At 54.0% G+C, this 14,215-nt stretch overlaps 1 protein-coding gene across 1 annotated transcript in view; it reads left to right on the top strand.

Annotated features, from left to right (window-relative positions):
* PGBD5 (piggyBac transposable element derived 5) overlaps positions 1 to 14,215 on the top strand; it is a 96,218-nt gene that overhangs the window by 19,903 nt on the left and 62,100 nt on the right. The window lies entirely within an intron of this gene.

Genomic DNA, 14,215 nt, shown 5'->3' with positions numbered 1-14,215 from the left:
GACCCACAGCATGTGCACCCAGTCACCCATGGTTCTCAGTGCTGGGGAGGCAAAGCGGGGACAGAAATGGTAGAAAAGACAATGTTGGGATCACTATTTTCTTTTGAAAAGAGATGTGAAAGACCTTGTTCCAAGGAAAGGATATTTATTATGCAGCACTTAAAATTATTGCACGTTTAGACGAGTACCATAGTCCCCATTACACGAATGAAACAGACTTTGGGAGCTGACGTGACTTGCCCAAAAGAGCAGTGGTGGAAGCAGAGGTGGTCTAACTCTGGTGGGCCTCCTTCCGAGAGAAGAGGCCGGATGTGGCTGGTGTGCGGTCAGCACGGGCGCCAGCTGCTGTGGAGTACCCTGCCATCCTCAGGGTCACACGCCCAGGGTGCCTTGGAGCGAACGGTGGGAGTGATGGGGTGCTTTCCCATGGGATTTGTGTTCAGAGCTTCTGTTCTTCAGGCTTTCCAACAAGGACGTGGTCTGGCAGTTGCTTGGATGAAGACAAGAAGGCATTAAGGGCACAAGCCTCCCTGAAGAACCTTCTAGAAAGCCGAATTCAATGACCAGATAAGCAGTCACGTGAGGCTGCCCCCGGCAGGGAGTTCCGTGCGCCTGTCTAGGCTCAGGAGCGCATGACTGAGCCCTAGGAAAATGTTGCTGTTGCCATCATCAAGGGCTTTTCATTTTGGTCTTTTAGGATAGCTTAAAATTGTTCTGACCTATTTTTCCTTACTTTTTCCTTGGAGATTAGAAGACCACGTCCTCAGAGCCACAGGGAGGTGGCAACAGACAAACTCAGCAGGGCTCTGTGAACCACGCCTAACCCGTGTGTGAGCATCTGCCCAATAGCTTATCAGGCCCCAGATCCAAGGGACCTGGGCGGTTTCTGACTCTGTGTTGGGTTAGGTTTGTGAGTGTAAAGAACATGGTCTCCTGAGTTAAAATCCCTGAGTCTGCTTTGAGTGCAGCACGATCCTTGGATTTTCAGACTTCATAGCCTCCACTGATTCACTTGGCGAAGTGACTTAACCTGAGTCTCTGTTTCCAAATGTGTCAAATGGGGAAATAGCAGGCACCTCACAGCCTCATTGTGAGGGACTGATGTTTGTGAGGCACTGTGACGTCTGACCTGTAGCAAGTCCTCCATGAATGGCAGTCCCTTTCCTGCGCTCTGCCCTTGACCTAGTCTTGGACCTTTCATAAGGGTTCAGAGGAGAGATTTGGGCCCCATGGACAGTATATCCCTATATACTTGCCTAGTCAGTATGTGCCCTTTGAGGTGGTTTCTCATGTATGTGCTTGGATGTTGGTGTCATGTAGAATCTAGTCACATGGATTCTGTTGCTCATGAAAAGTTTGGTTATAGAGTATAGTAATATTTGGGAGAAGTGGAAGTCTGGGAGAATCTGAGAGTTCAGAGGTTTTGGCTGGGTGCAAAGGCAGACCCCTCCCTGCGCTGGCCGTTGCTCCTGCCTGGCCATGCATGCAGGTCAGGAGCCCCAGGCCCCCCGCACAGCTCCCTCCACACCACATTCCTGCCCAGCTCACCTCTGCGCTCCTCTGTATTGGTGGCTGTCAGCACCGTTTGCTGCTAGGGCGCCCTGGGATGTGCAGAGGGGTGGGGTAAGCTGAGCCCTGTATGTGGGCCCTCACGCAGGTGGAGCCCAGGGTGAGGGACATGTGCCCCTGACCCGAATGTAACGAACATGGCCAGGGGCCCGAGATCTCTAGTGTGGGAGACGCCTAGGCAACAGAAACCCCAGGTTAGAGGTGAGCAAGTGTGAAACCTGATCACGTACTAAGCCAGCGTGTGCTCAGGGTTTCTTTGACCCTCTGGAGGTCAGAGGGGAGCGAGGATTCTATGCAGTGTTTTTCCTGCTGGGTCTGTCTGCCACCTGCACCTGTGGAAGGAAAAGGCCTTGTACCAGAGCTGTGGGCCCCTGGGAAAGCTCCCCACCTGCCCCTGGTGAGACCCATGCCCCCCCCCCCCCCAGCCCCTTCCAAGGGCCTTCTCGCTGCTGTCCTCGGTGTCCGTCGCTGCTCTCCCGGCGTTTGCACCCTAAGCAGCGGTCGTGGTCCCGCGGTCCTCCAGGCCAGGAGTTCCCTGGGAGAGCCACATCCGCGCCAACGGCGCTCATTGCCTGCTCACTGTGTGCAGAGGACTGCTGGCGCATTCCCTTGCCACTAGGCAGTGGCCCGTGCCTAGTGTACGGGTCTGCCACTCCACGGGGGTGAGGGGTGCAGTCAGGATGTGCAGCCGTGACCTGGGGTGGGCCCAGGATCTGGGACTGGCCTGACCCAGTGGCGCCCACAGCCTGAGGATGCTCATGACCTGGGGCACCATGACCCGGGTGTGGCACCGTGACCCAGAGGTACCTGTGTCCCTGGGTGCCTGTGACCCCGGGCCCACGGCCAGTGTCCTTTCCTCACCCCGCACAGCCTCCCTAAGTGTGAGAGCAGCCCATTCCCTGTATGGCAGTCTGTGTAGAGCTGTCCCTATCGTAAGCGCTAGGTATTGGGTGGGAGGGACAGAGTGCATGCTGGGGGTGTAGTGGTGCTTCCTAGGTGACTACGCACATACATGGGCTCCTGCAGGTGGTGGCGGTTACCTGGGCTTCAATGGCTGGGTCAGAATCCCACCTCTCAGGGTTAGTTTTCTCACACAGTGGCGAAGCTTCCGCCTAACTCAGTGGGTGGTTGGGAGCCCTGACTTGTATAACATTTACCAAGTTCCTCTTGCAGTGCCTGGGGCTCACCAGGTTCTTAGTAAGTGTGGGCACTTCTCCTGTATGGTTCCCTGTATCCATGCAACGGTGAGGTAAACGAGTACTTACTGAGCACTTGCTCTGTTCCTGGCGTTCTTCTAGGCCCTTGAAAAATGTGAACAAAACAGATTCTTGTTTGCCTGGGCCATGCATCCTAGAAGGGAGCAGACACTAAGTAATAATCAGGCTGAACAGCTAGCATGTTAGGGCACAAGTATGATGGCAGAAGGAGGCAGTGGACAGGACCAGGGGTTTGGCAGTGATGGAGGTGGGGCTGGGAGCGAGTGGGGTCCCTGGACATTAAAGAGGGCAGACGAGATAGTCCTCATTGAGAAGGTTTGATTTGAGCAGAGGCTTATGGGAGGTGAGAGAGATGGCCGAGGGGTGTCTGGGAAGTGGCTGTTGGGGATGGCCAGTGTCAGGCCCAGGGTGGAAGTGTGCCTGGACGGCAGTTGCCAGGAGGTGCAAGCTGCAGGGATGGGGAGGAGGGAGGTCCCAGGAGTAAGGGGTGACGGTGGGTCCCCCAGGGTGTACGGGCCATCGTAGAGGCATGGCTTTTCCCTAGAGTGGGATGGGGAGTCCTTGGTGTTTGCAACAAAGGGTAACCTGGCCCAGTAAGACTTTCAGAGACGCTCTGCATGCCGGGCTGGGAGCAGACGGCAGGAGGGCAAGCGTGGCACATCTGATGGCAGAGGAGCAGGGCCTTGAGGTGTTAAGATCCCACCAATGTTCAGTAACCAGAGCCAGCAGGCACTGTGGTCAGTGGTTCAGCTTGGGAACTGACCAACAGCAGGCATAGGCATCGTTTTGCTCAAAGTGTGGGTTTAGTATCAAGGGGCGATACCATCAGCAGGATCCTCCTGACATCTTCCTGTCATCTTCCCTCAGCATTGATCACTAATTGGTGATGGTGGCAGCTCTGAGGAGCAGACTAGTTCTGGTGTAGGTGCCCATTATGGCTTAGTTCCTAGGTGGCTACCTGCTTCCCCATAAAACAAGCAGAGGCCGGGGTCCCTGCACCAGTGGCCAGGCTCTGGAAAAGGGGCTATGGGGAGCAGGTAGCTCTGCCGATGGGCCCCTCCTGAGGAGGTCAGGGTCCCTGGGCAGCACATGCTCTCTGAGTAGTCGGCCCCCCGAGAAGATGCCCAGTGCGTGTCAGCAGAGTGGGGAGGGCCTTTCCTTTGCAGCAGGGCTGCCACATAGAATACGGGCACCAACCAGTCCAGTGTGAATGTCAGACACACGAGTAATTTTTGTAGTGCAGGTTTTTTCCAAATGTTGCATGGAGCACATTTATATGAAAAAATTATTTGTTGTGTATCTGACATTGACATTGAACTAGGTGTTTTGTATTTTCGTTTGCTAAATCTGGCTACCCTGTCTTGGCATGTCCTTGCTAATTGATGAGCGGCACCTGAGACTTTGTCTGCTGCCTTAGTAACCTGTCAGGTTGCCAAGTAACAGGACTTGACTTTGAGAGAGCCGTTTAATCTTGGGAAGGAGCTCTGCCTGGTCCCTGGATCAGTCTTCGGCGTTGTCTGAGCGGATGGAGAGTCAGGGCCCCGTCTTGAGCTCTCATCGGAGCAACCTCTGTGCCCTGCCCTTCCTCTTCTGTAGCTTCAGGGGAACAGTTGCAGGGTTTAAGTCCTGGATGTGGCAGTGCAGGCCCCAAGGGAGAGGGTGCTGGACACTGAGGGTCAGAGTCTTCAGCCCTGGAAGCCCAGTCCTGGGAGCTGCAGGGTAGTGTCGGGTGCCAGGAGCACAGAGGCCTGGGCTGTTTGCTGCGGAGACCTCTGCCTCCAGTCCAGTCCTGAGCATCTGCTCTGCTGTGTACTACCTCCCATCTGTTATGGCTGATTGTGTCCCCCCAAATTTGTATATGAAGTCCTAAGCTCAAGTGCTTCAGAAAGTGACTGTTTGGAAATAGGGTCTTTGTAAGTTTAAGTTAAAAATGAGGTCATTAGGGTGGGTCTTGGTCAAATATGACAGGTATTCTTTTTTTTTTTTATTAATTTTATTTTGGTATCATTAGTATACAATTACATGAAGGACATTATGTTTACTAGGTTCCCCCCTTCACCAAGTCCCCCCCACATACCCATTCACAGTCACTGTCCATCAACATAGTAAGATGCTGTAAAATCACTACTTGTCTTCTCTGTGTTGCACAGCCCTCCCCTTGCCGCCCACCACACTGTACATGTTAATTGTAATGCCCCCTTTCTTTTTTCCCGCCCTTATCTCTCCCTTCCCACCTGTCCTCCCCAGTCCCTTTCCCTTTGGTAACTGTTAGTCCATTCTTGGGTTCTGTGCTTCTGCTGCTGTTTTGTTCCTTCAGTTTTCTTTGACAGGTATTCTTATAAGAAGAGATCTGGACACACACACGGAAGACCGTGTGAGGACGTGGGGCGGGGATGGCATCGGCATGCCAAGGAGAGGGGCCTCGGGAGGAGCCGGCCCAGCTGACACCTTGATTTCAGACTTCGGCCTCGGGAACTGAGAGACAATAAATGCTGCTGTTAAAGCCCCAGGGTGTGGTACTGTGTTGCCACATCTCCAGCAGACTGGCAGGCCTTCCTGCAGGGGGGTGTGATGGGCAGACCAGAAGCATGGGAGGCCGGCCTCCAAGGGCTGGGCTGAGGCTGTCTGTCGCCACACAGCCCTCTGCCAGCTGTGTCCGCGGCCTGTGGGAGTCCCCAGGGCCAGACGCACCACTGCAGACGGGAAGGTGGTCTGGGGGTCGTGAAGGACTTCTCTCTGGTGTGCAGCCCCTGGCCTGTGAAAGGTCTTTTGGGCAGAGATGGTTCCTGACCAGGGGGGCTCAGAACCTGTGCTGGGGACTCTGCCCCCAGAGCCTGCTCTGTGTTTACATGGGCTCCCAGCGTTAGACCTGGATTCTTCCAGGCAGCGTCTGGGAAGCCCTACAGAAAGCAAGTCTCATAAGGAAAATGTCATCCAGCTCAGAAGCTACCGACCTGCCTCAAGAGGTCTCAGCTCTGTATGTGTCAAGCCATTCACGTAGCTACAGAAGAGGGCTCCGTCCTCACAGCCTGATGGAGTTCTGCATATGCATACACTCATGTTCCTGTAGGAGATTTGGGGAAAAAAACTATCCTAGAGCTATTTTTATGGCAGTGACATCTTTGGGTAATTAAAATTATTTTTATATCATTGTTCTTAGGAATGCATGTGATAAATATTCTAAAGTCGCCTCTGTTGCTTGGATTAGTTTGCCATTTAAAAATTCATCTTCCTCCATGAAAATGTCACCTCCAATGTCAAAAACTAGGGATATGAAGACTGGGCTGACTTGAGGGAGTAAGAACAGAGCTTGATTCTCGGTGACTGGTTTTGTCATGCTTTAGAACTTCAAATTAATATACAGTTTTTAGTTTTCTATGTGAATGCTACTGGGGAGATTCTGCTTTAGATTCCATAGTTAGGGAAACAGTCTCCTGAACTTAAGCTGGAGAAGTCAGCTGGTAAGGTTAGCAAAGTCAGGTGGAAGTTCCCTCAGCGGATCAGTATGGCTTGTAAAGTGGGCTTCCCCACCCTTACGAATCCCTGCGCCGGGACAGCATGTCAGCCACAGTGGCTAGCCTGAAGGTTTGCTGTGCCTATGCAGGTGTGTGGGTGGCTACAGACCTCAGTGGAGTGTCGATTACCATAAACCAACATGGAGCTCCCTCCCCAGTGCCCCAATGTGCCTCCCAGCTGTTGTCTTAGAAAGGACCCCAGGGGGTGGCCCTTGTTCCCTAGGAATGGTCCACAGGTGTGTGAAGTTTCAAGGCGCCTTTCTGGTTTATGGGTTTTAAAATGTCAGTGATTGTTGTACATGGTACCTTATAAACAGCCTGAACCTCACAGCAGTCCCAGGGGTAGGCTTTTTCTTGGTTTAAATGGTGGAGGCTCACTTAGTCCAGGGCAAGCTAGGTGCAACCTGAAGCCCAGGGCCTTTCTGTGATGCCCTTCCTGCAAGCTGTCCTCAGCATCCATGGAGCTTCCGGGGGTACATGCAGATGGTTACTAACTCAGGATGCATTGGGACGGGATCTTGTATGTGGTCCTGTGGGTGTCCCAGACATGCCTTAGCCCCTGGGACAGACATCCTGATGGGTGGGAGCTCTGGGGTGGGGTGGGTGCCTGGTGAGGGGAGACGGGAAGAGGGGCTGGGGAATGGGGCCCCTCCCCTCCTGGCATTTGGAAACACCCCCCCCAAATGCTGTGGAAGGGCAGAGGTCAGGCTTGGCTCCTGTGGAAGTTCTAAGGGTCACTGTGAGAGGGTTGGTGAGGGCAGTTGGCAGAGACCAGTAAGCAGGCAGCCCTGGGTCACCAGAGATAGTGGGGGATGCTTGACCTGGTGTGTGTGAAAATAATCCTGGCCAAGGGCTGGGTGGTCTCCAGGGACGTACAGAGATAACAGCACATTTTGCTGAAAACCTGGGTGAAGGATGTGGGGCTGCTCCTTTCAGGAGCTGCAGGGTGGGGAATGAGAAGTCTGGGCTGATGGGCTGTGGCCTGAACAGAGAGGCTCATGAACAAGAGGCAGGAGAGGGGGAAGCCAGGCGGGCTGGGGCAGGACCTGGGGGCTGGAGTGGTGGGCTGTATGTCCAGGAGCCTGGCGGACACAGAGCAAAGCCTTTCAGAGCCACCAGGTCTCTAAGCAGAGTGTGGACCCGGGTCCCAGGGGGCACAGCCGCTCTTGTTTGAGCTCAGTTCCCAGCTGGCTGTGGACACCGAGAGCGCCAGAGCCTCTGGGAGCATATGGTCCCTGCCCCGGGACTGACACCCCCTCCTGTGTCCCGTGAGAATCCCCAGAGCCCCCACCTCCTGCTCTTCCTAAAAGTCGGTGGTAGGATGTCCCAGCGTGGACCCCTCAGTGTGCGTCTCCTGCTCCTCCCTGCCCTTCCCCTCTGTTCCCGGATTCCCGTGTCCCTTGGCACAGCCCTGACCTCTGTCCCAGTGTGCACACAGCCCCTGTGCTCCCTGCCTTCCCCTCCCCAGTCCTCCTCCACACTGAGCAGGCCCAGCTGTCTCTGCACACACGTCTCCGGCACCTTGGCTAGGCCCCTTGGGGTCTGGTGTGCTTCTCCACGGGACTCATGTCTGCCCTGCCGTGGACATTGTGGGATGATGACCCAGGGCTTTCTGGGGGGTTTCTGCGATGACATCCTGAGCCTGAGCAGGAGCGTGACTGGGGACAGGAGCGATTGGGGGCCATTCAGGCGCCGGGCCACATGGGCCACACCTGCACCTAGAGCCCATGTGGTCCCAGTGGGAGCTGAGGGGCCCTGGGTTTAGGTGGTAGGGAACCCAGGCAGTACTCTGGCCAAGGCCAGGCGTCCAGGGGGCTCTGAGAGGAGGATGGACAGACAGAAGGTGGTATGATTCCGGGGTGGCTGCTGTGGGGCTTGGTGCCCGCTGCGCTGCCCACAGGGCTCATGTGAAAGGAAAGTGATGGAGCTCTCGGTGCTTTGTGACTGAACATTGGAGGGGGCAGAGCTGCCGGCAATTAAACATTTGAATCTTTAACTTTCAACAGGCTCGGATGGTGGCCCGTCATCAAAGCCTTCTGCCTCACCAGCTGGGCCTTGAGCTTCGGCCTCCCCCAGCTGCCTGTCCCCAGCTAGTGGGAGAGACCCGGCATGGGGCAGAGGAGGCCGCAGGCATCCTGATCCCCCAGGAACACCTGGCTCCCCACACCTCTCAGGGCGCCCCTGTGGAGGGAGGGCCAGGAGGCACAGAGGCCAACGGGAGCGGGTGTCCAAGCCCAGTCCAGGCCTGCTTTCTATTCTCTCCGTCCGGGTTCTCCCCTCTCTCCATCTTACTGCAGTCGGCAGACACCACAGGAGTACACTTTGCTCGGTGCTCAGTGAGGCCCTGAGCCCTTTGATGGAAGGTCCTGGGAAAATATGGAATGGCAATTGCCTTCTCTCTGATCAAGCTTTCCGGGCCCAGGGTGTGAGGGGAGGCAGAGTGCAGATGCATGAACAGCATTTGATGCAGATGCACAAATGGATCCTTCTTTGTGCCCCAAAGAGTCATCCTTTGATTGACCCCTGCTGGAGCAGCACCCCGTCTCCAAGGCGCGGGAGCACGTGGGGAGTACAGCTGATCCGGGTGCAGCTGGGGAAGAAGAGGGGATCCATGTGTGCTCCGCCTAAGGAGCCCCGAATTCAGGGGAGCCGTGGCTCAGAGAGGCTAGGCTCTGGGTTTAGAGCTGGGTCTGACTCCTGCCCTCTGCAGGGTTGTGCCCACACGTCCAGAGGCCACTCAGTGAGGCAGGAAGAGGCGTCTGTAGTGAGAAGAAAATAAGGACCCTGAGGTGGGAGTTTCATAAAGAAAAGTTTAGCCTTGATTGAGATTCCTTCCTTTCTACTTTTTGTTTTATTACTAAAATTATGGTTGAGATTTTTGGGGGTCAGGAGAGTTAGGGCAAAATAAACTTTGGAACCCTCTGTCTTCCCTTCTGTTTTTTAAATTGTTACTGATGTGTGAAATGACGAACACCGAGGCGTTTAGCCACTCCCCTCTCCCTCTGGTCAGGAGGGGCTCACCCTGCTCAGAATGGGGCCTGCACACTCACCTGCCCCGTCCGCCAACACCTCCGCACCCCGTTATGCAGGGGGCTGCGCTGAGCGCTCAGGAGGGCGGCTGTTCCTCTGGGATCGGGAGAATAGATGCTCAGGCACTTTAAAAGGAAAAAATCAAAGGAAGTGAAATTTCCATTTGGGTTTGAGGTCTGGGGAGGAAGCTTCACGCTCCTGGTAAGCATCAGTCCTGCCTTTTCTTGTGAAGAGATCATTTCATCCTCTCCTGTCTAACTGCATCATTAAATGAGTGAATGCCCAGCAGGATGCCTGCCTCTGGCTCCTGGTCGCCCTCTTTTCCAGGGCTGGCTCAGGCTGCCGCTGAGCGTGGAAGAAAGGCAGGCAGTTTGTGTTTTTTCATTTTTGTCTAATGGTACAATGAACATCACCAGGCATTTGGAGCTGCTCAATAATTGTAAAGCCCACTCTACTTATTGGCTATTAGGAATGGTGAGGAGAAGTTTATTTCTCTTAGAAATAGAACATTCATTTACTTGCACCAAAATACTGTAGAAGCTGTTCTGTGGATGACTGAATACCATTCTTTGTCCCCACTGGGTCTCCCGATTTGGTCCTGGAAACTGCTCTAGTACAAGGAGCAAAAGCATGGTGTGACTCGGCCAGTAACGTGTTGACTGGGCGGGGGGAGGAGTCCAGTGTTCAGCTGTGCAGCGTGCTGTGCTGTCCACTGATACCAGGTTCATGCATGAGCTGCGCCATAGCATGTACCGGTTCAGAGTGCTGCCGCTTGGGAAGTTCTTTCTTTCAATAAAACCTCTGTTACATCCCTGTGGGGAAGGAGGGAGCAAACATTTTTTCCAGGGGAGAAAATGAGGGGACAAAGTCAGAAAAATTGCTCAACTGCACACCATATGCAGTTTCTGACTCCTTCCTCAGTGTTTTGGTGACTAAATAAGAGAGTGAGTCAGGCCCATGTGCTGGACCCTCACTTTGAGCTGTGGTTAGTTAAGCCCCGTCTGCTGTGTTCCAGATGCCTGCTGTCAGTGACTTTGACAGGCTGAGCCTCTGCTAAAACCCACACCGGGTGAGTCGGCCCCTTGGAGATGCAGAGCAGCCGGGGCAGGACAGGTTCCCCAGAGTGGGCAGGTGGGGATGGGAGCGGCTGGGAACCGCTCCAGTGCTGCTGATACTGAATACCCACGCCTGGCGAGAGCCCCAGCCTTACACTTGGTTTGCCCCCACCTTGTTGAAGCCCACGGATCAGTTGTCAGATGTGGGTTGACTGATGTGCTGCGGTGAGAGGGAGGGCACACCACACCAGGCAGCGTGGTAAGAGGGGGTATGGAGGCATCTGTGTCCAGTCTGGGCTCCTGCTGAGGGATTCTGAGGCAGCTCTGAGGAAGCCAGTTCTGGATCTGGGGTAGTCCACACCCGTCAGCAGCAGAGCATCTGGGACATTATCTAGAAGGTGGAGGATTCACAGGGGCCAGATTGGCAGCAGTAAAACACGAGTGGCCCCTGCGGTGGGAGCAGTGAGGGTGTCCAGTCACCCTGAGGTGGCAGAGTGCTCCTCCTGCCGTGTCACAGGGTGGCTTGTCTGGTGGCTGCTGTATGCTGGCGCATCGCTGAGGTCCAGTCCAGTTGGGAATGTCCCAGCTTAGGCTGTCAGCTGCTGGGTCAGGGCTGTGCGGCGTTGTCTCCCACCACCTACCTCCTCTGGCCCTCTTTCCCCTTTAGAAAGGGGGTGGGTAATGCCTCCCCCGCTCAGCACTCTCCCTTCGGGGCAGGGTAATACTCTCTCAGGTCTGATCCCAAATGACTGCCAGTGTTGCACTCTCCCACACCCCATGTCGGGTGGGAGTGTTCTGTCGTGTGTGAATCGAGTTGCTGCTCACCAGTTAGTAAACTAATCCTTATGTATCTTCATTACTTATTTAATTATATTTTTCAGCCTTTTTTCTGCATATGGTGTCAATAAATCCTTTTTCAGGGCTTGAACATTTCCACGGCCCTTCTAAAACTTTGGTTTCTGGCACCGTGCCCATGGGGCCCAAGGAATGCAAGGCTCCCGCGCCTGCAGAGATGCCGAGCACAGGGCCACGGACGAGGCTTGGGTTGTCATCAGGACCCCTAACGTTTTACGGGAAATTTGTAAGTGTGCATGCATATTATGATGAGAAAGACTTTCATCACCTTCTCAGAATTTCTAGGGGTTTTACGTCGTGGCAGAGGCTTGGGTGAAGCCTGAAACATGGAGGACTAGGTCCAGGCCTGTCAGGAGAGGATGCTCAGCTGAGGCCAGGCCTGGGCCAGGGTCCTCCCAGGCGTCTCAGGGTGGGCGTTAGGAGAAGGCCCGGCTGGACAAGCGTGTGCCCTGGGTCCCCATTCACTCCCTCCTGTTCCCATCAGAGTCTGGGAGGCCCCCTCCTTTCTCATTGGTGACCAGGCTCAACCAAAGCTAACAGCTCCTCTTTACTTTTCACTGGACCAGGGGGATGGTCACCGCCCTGAGAGGTGACATCGGCAGCCCAAGACTGTGTGTAAGTGAGTCATTGTTGGAGGGGGTGGGTATTACGAATGACTGCTCTGTTTCAAGGACCTGTTCTTTGATGTGTATCAGTTTCCCGAGGCACCAACTGAGGAGCTGGTGACAGGTGGGGACATAGTCGTACATCATTTCATTTCTGCTGTGGCATGGCCTCCTCCCAGCCCACAGATGTCCCTGGGGAGTATCTGCCACCCCCCAGAGAACACAGAGCATATTGTGCCCCTGAAGCCGGCTAACTTAGAATCAGTCGCCCAAATTCCCAAACCTGAGTCACTCCTCTTTCGGATAAGATTGGAGAAATGTTTGGTCATCTGTCACCATTTTTAGGCTTCAGAATAGAAGTGATTCACAGGGAAGAAACACCTGCTTCCTACCTACTCCTTATCTGCAGTCTTGCGACGCCAGTGCCCTGGGCCTCGTGGGGAGCTGGTCAGAGATCCAGGTCTCCATCCAGGGCAGGCTCAGGTGCCCCCTGCACCCACTGAGTCAGCAGGATAGCACAGTCCCACAGAGGTGTCCAGGCACACGTCATTTCGAGTGGCACCGTTCTTCACATGTCTGTGTAGTTAGTGCAGTGAGGGCGTCTAAGAAACAGAAGTAGTTTTGGGAAATAGGCACTCTCTGTCCTAAGTTTCTCTCGGTGCACTTCAAGGTAAGAGAACATGCATAACATAAATGGAGGCTGTCCAGCTATTCCACTTCAAGCTGGTGGCAAGGACAAGAGCAATACCGTGTGGTAGGTAGAGTCTGTGACGGAGCCCAGGTCCCACGCCGGCCTCAGCCTCCCACAGGGCATTTCCTCTCCCTCCTTTCTCCCTCCTGGACTCCTCCTGACGCCTAGGAAAGGTCTCATAAAGCCGTTATGCTGAGGGGTTGATGCTGACAGTTTGTTTTCCAACCTGAGCATGGTGGGGTATTTTAATGGGGTATTTTAATTTTTAACCAGATACAAGTGTCTTGATCTAAAGAATGAAACCCTGATGATGGAATCTAAAGAATTTTCACAAGCAGGAAATTTTCCATACAAAGGGGAGAGCTGTGCGTGCCAGGCCTGTAGTTTGCCGCCTGGAAGCACTTGAGCAGGACTGAACGACCGGGGTGCTGATGGCTGGGTGAAGCTCCGGCCCCGTACTCGAGGCACTCCTGACCGTGTGAGGTTGGTTCATTCATTTATTGCCTTCAGGGTAATAAAGTGACCAGCCGTCCGGGTTTGCATAAGACTAAGGGGTTTCCTGGGACCCAGGACTTTTAGCACGAAAACTAGGACAGTCAGGGCAAACTGGGGTGGGGAGGTTGCTGGAGGGGAGAGGTGAGTCTGTTATGAAAGCACTTGTAAGGTGGGGAGTTCTTTAAATGCCAGGTGCTGTCAATACTTCACTGAAGGGATGCTGGCCTTCTCTTTAAACTTCCTCTGATGGGAGGTGGTGTGGAGCTGTCTGGCCAGTGATTCCACGCCATCCCAGTGCCTCTGGAGAGACTCACAATGCCTGAATTTGAGGGCAGCACAGGCAGTGCCTGGGACCACTGGGCCTTTGAAGAGACCTGTGCTTTTTGGTGTTCAAGGGCTTGCTGGTCAGGGCCAGCAGACGTGCAGCCAGCAGCTCTCTTGCCTGGGTTTGCCTCCATTTCTGGCTTCCCAGAGCACGTTCCGGTGGAAGGTACTCTGCGTGCCCCTCCTTGTAGGCTCAGGCTGTGTGGCTTAAGAGTGTGCGGCGGTGGGAGGGGAAGTCCAGAGCGGGTTCACTCCCAGTCCCTCGGTGAGTTTAGGGGTAAATGGTGGCGGTAAAGGAGTCTGGGGAATGGTGGTGTACGTCTCTATTCCAGGCGAAAATACCATTGTGTCCACGCAGTTGAGAAGCTTCCCAACCTCAAAGGAGCCAGTTTGCTGTATGGGCAGGAAGATCCCTCAGTTCTCTAGGGTATACTTTTTGGAATGAAAATGACAATTGGGGAAGCATAGGATTACATATTTCAAATATTTAGATTCAGTTTGAGATTATTACTGAATGTCATGTTAATAAAAGCTAAAGTGGTCCAAAGAGGGCATGTATGTTAGCACTTAGATGTTTTGCCTTTGGATAGTTTGGTGAGTGAGGTGGGGTGGGAGACTGGTTCTGAGGGGTGGATGTTTTGGAAACTTGCCCTGTGGATACAGCATCATGCAATGAGATTGTGTGCAGAACCCTGGAGAGAAGCAGACCCAGGTTCAGATACCACCCCTGGCAAAATGTAATCTCTCCTAGTGGCATTCTCCATGTGCTGGGCAGCACCATGCTAGACAATTGCCATATGTGCCCTCCCTTCAGCCTCACAAGTATGGGAGATAGTTCTGTTATCCACATTTTACAAAT

Source organism: Manis pentadactyla, chromosome 12, assembly GCF_030020395.1.
Source record: "Manis pentadactyla isolate mManPen7 chromosome 12, mManPen7.hap1, whole genome shotgun sequence".
Classification (NCBI taxonomy): Eukaryota; Metazoa; Chordata; class Mammalia; order Pholidota; family Manidae; genus Manis; species Manis pentadactyla.
The sequence above is the reverse complement of the archived record's forward strand: the minus strand, read 5'-3'. Positions and strand labels throughout refer to the sequence as shown.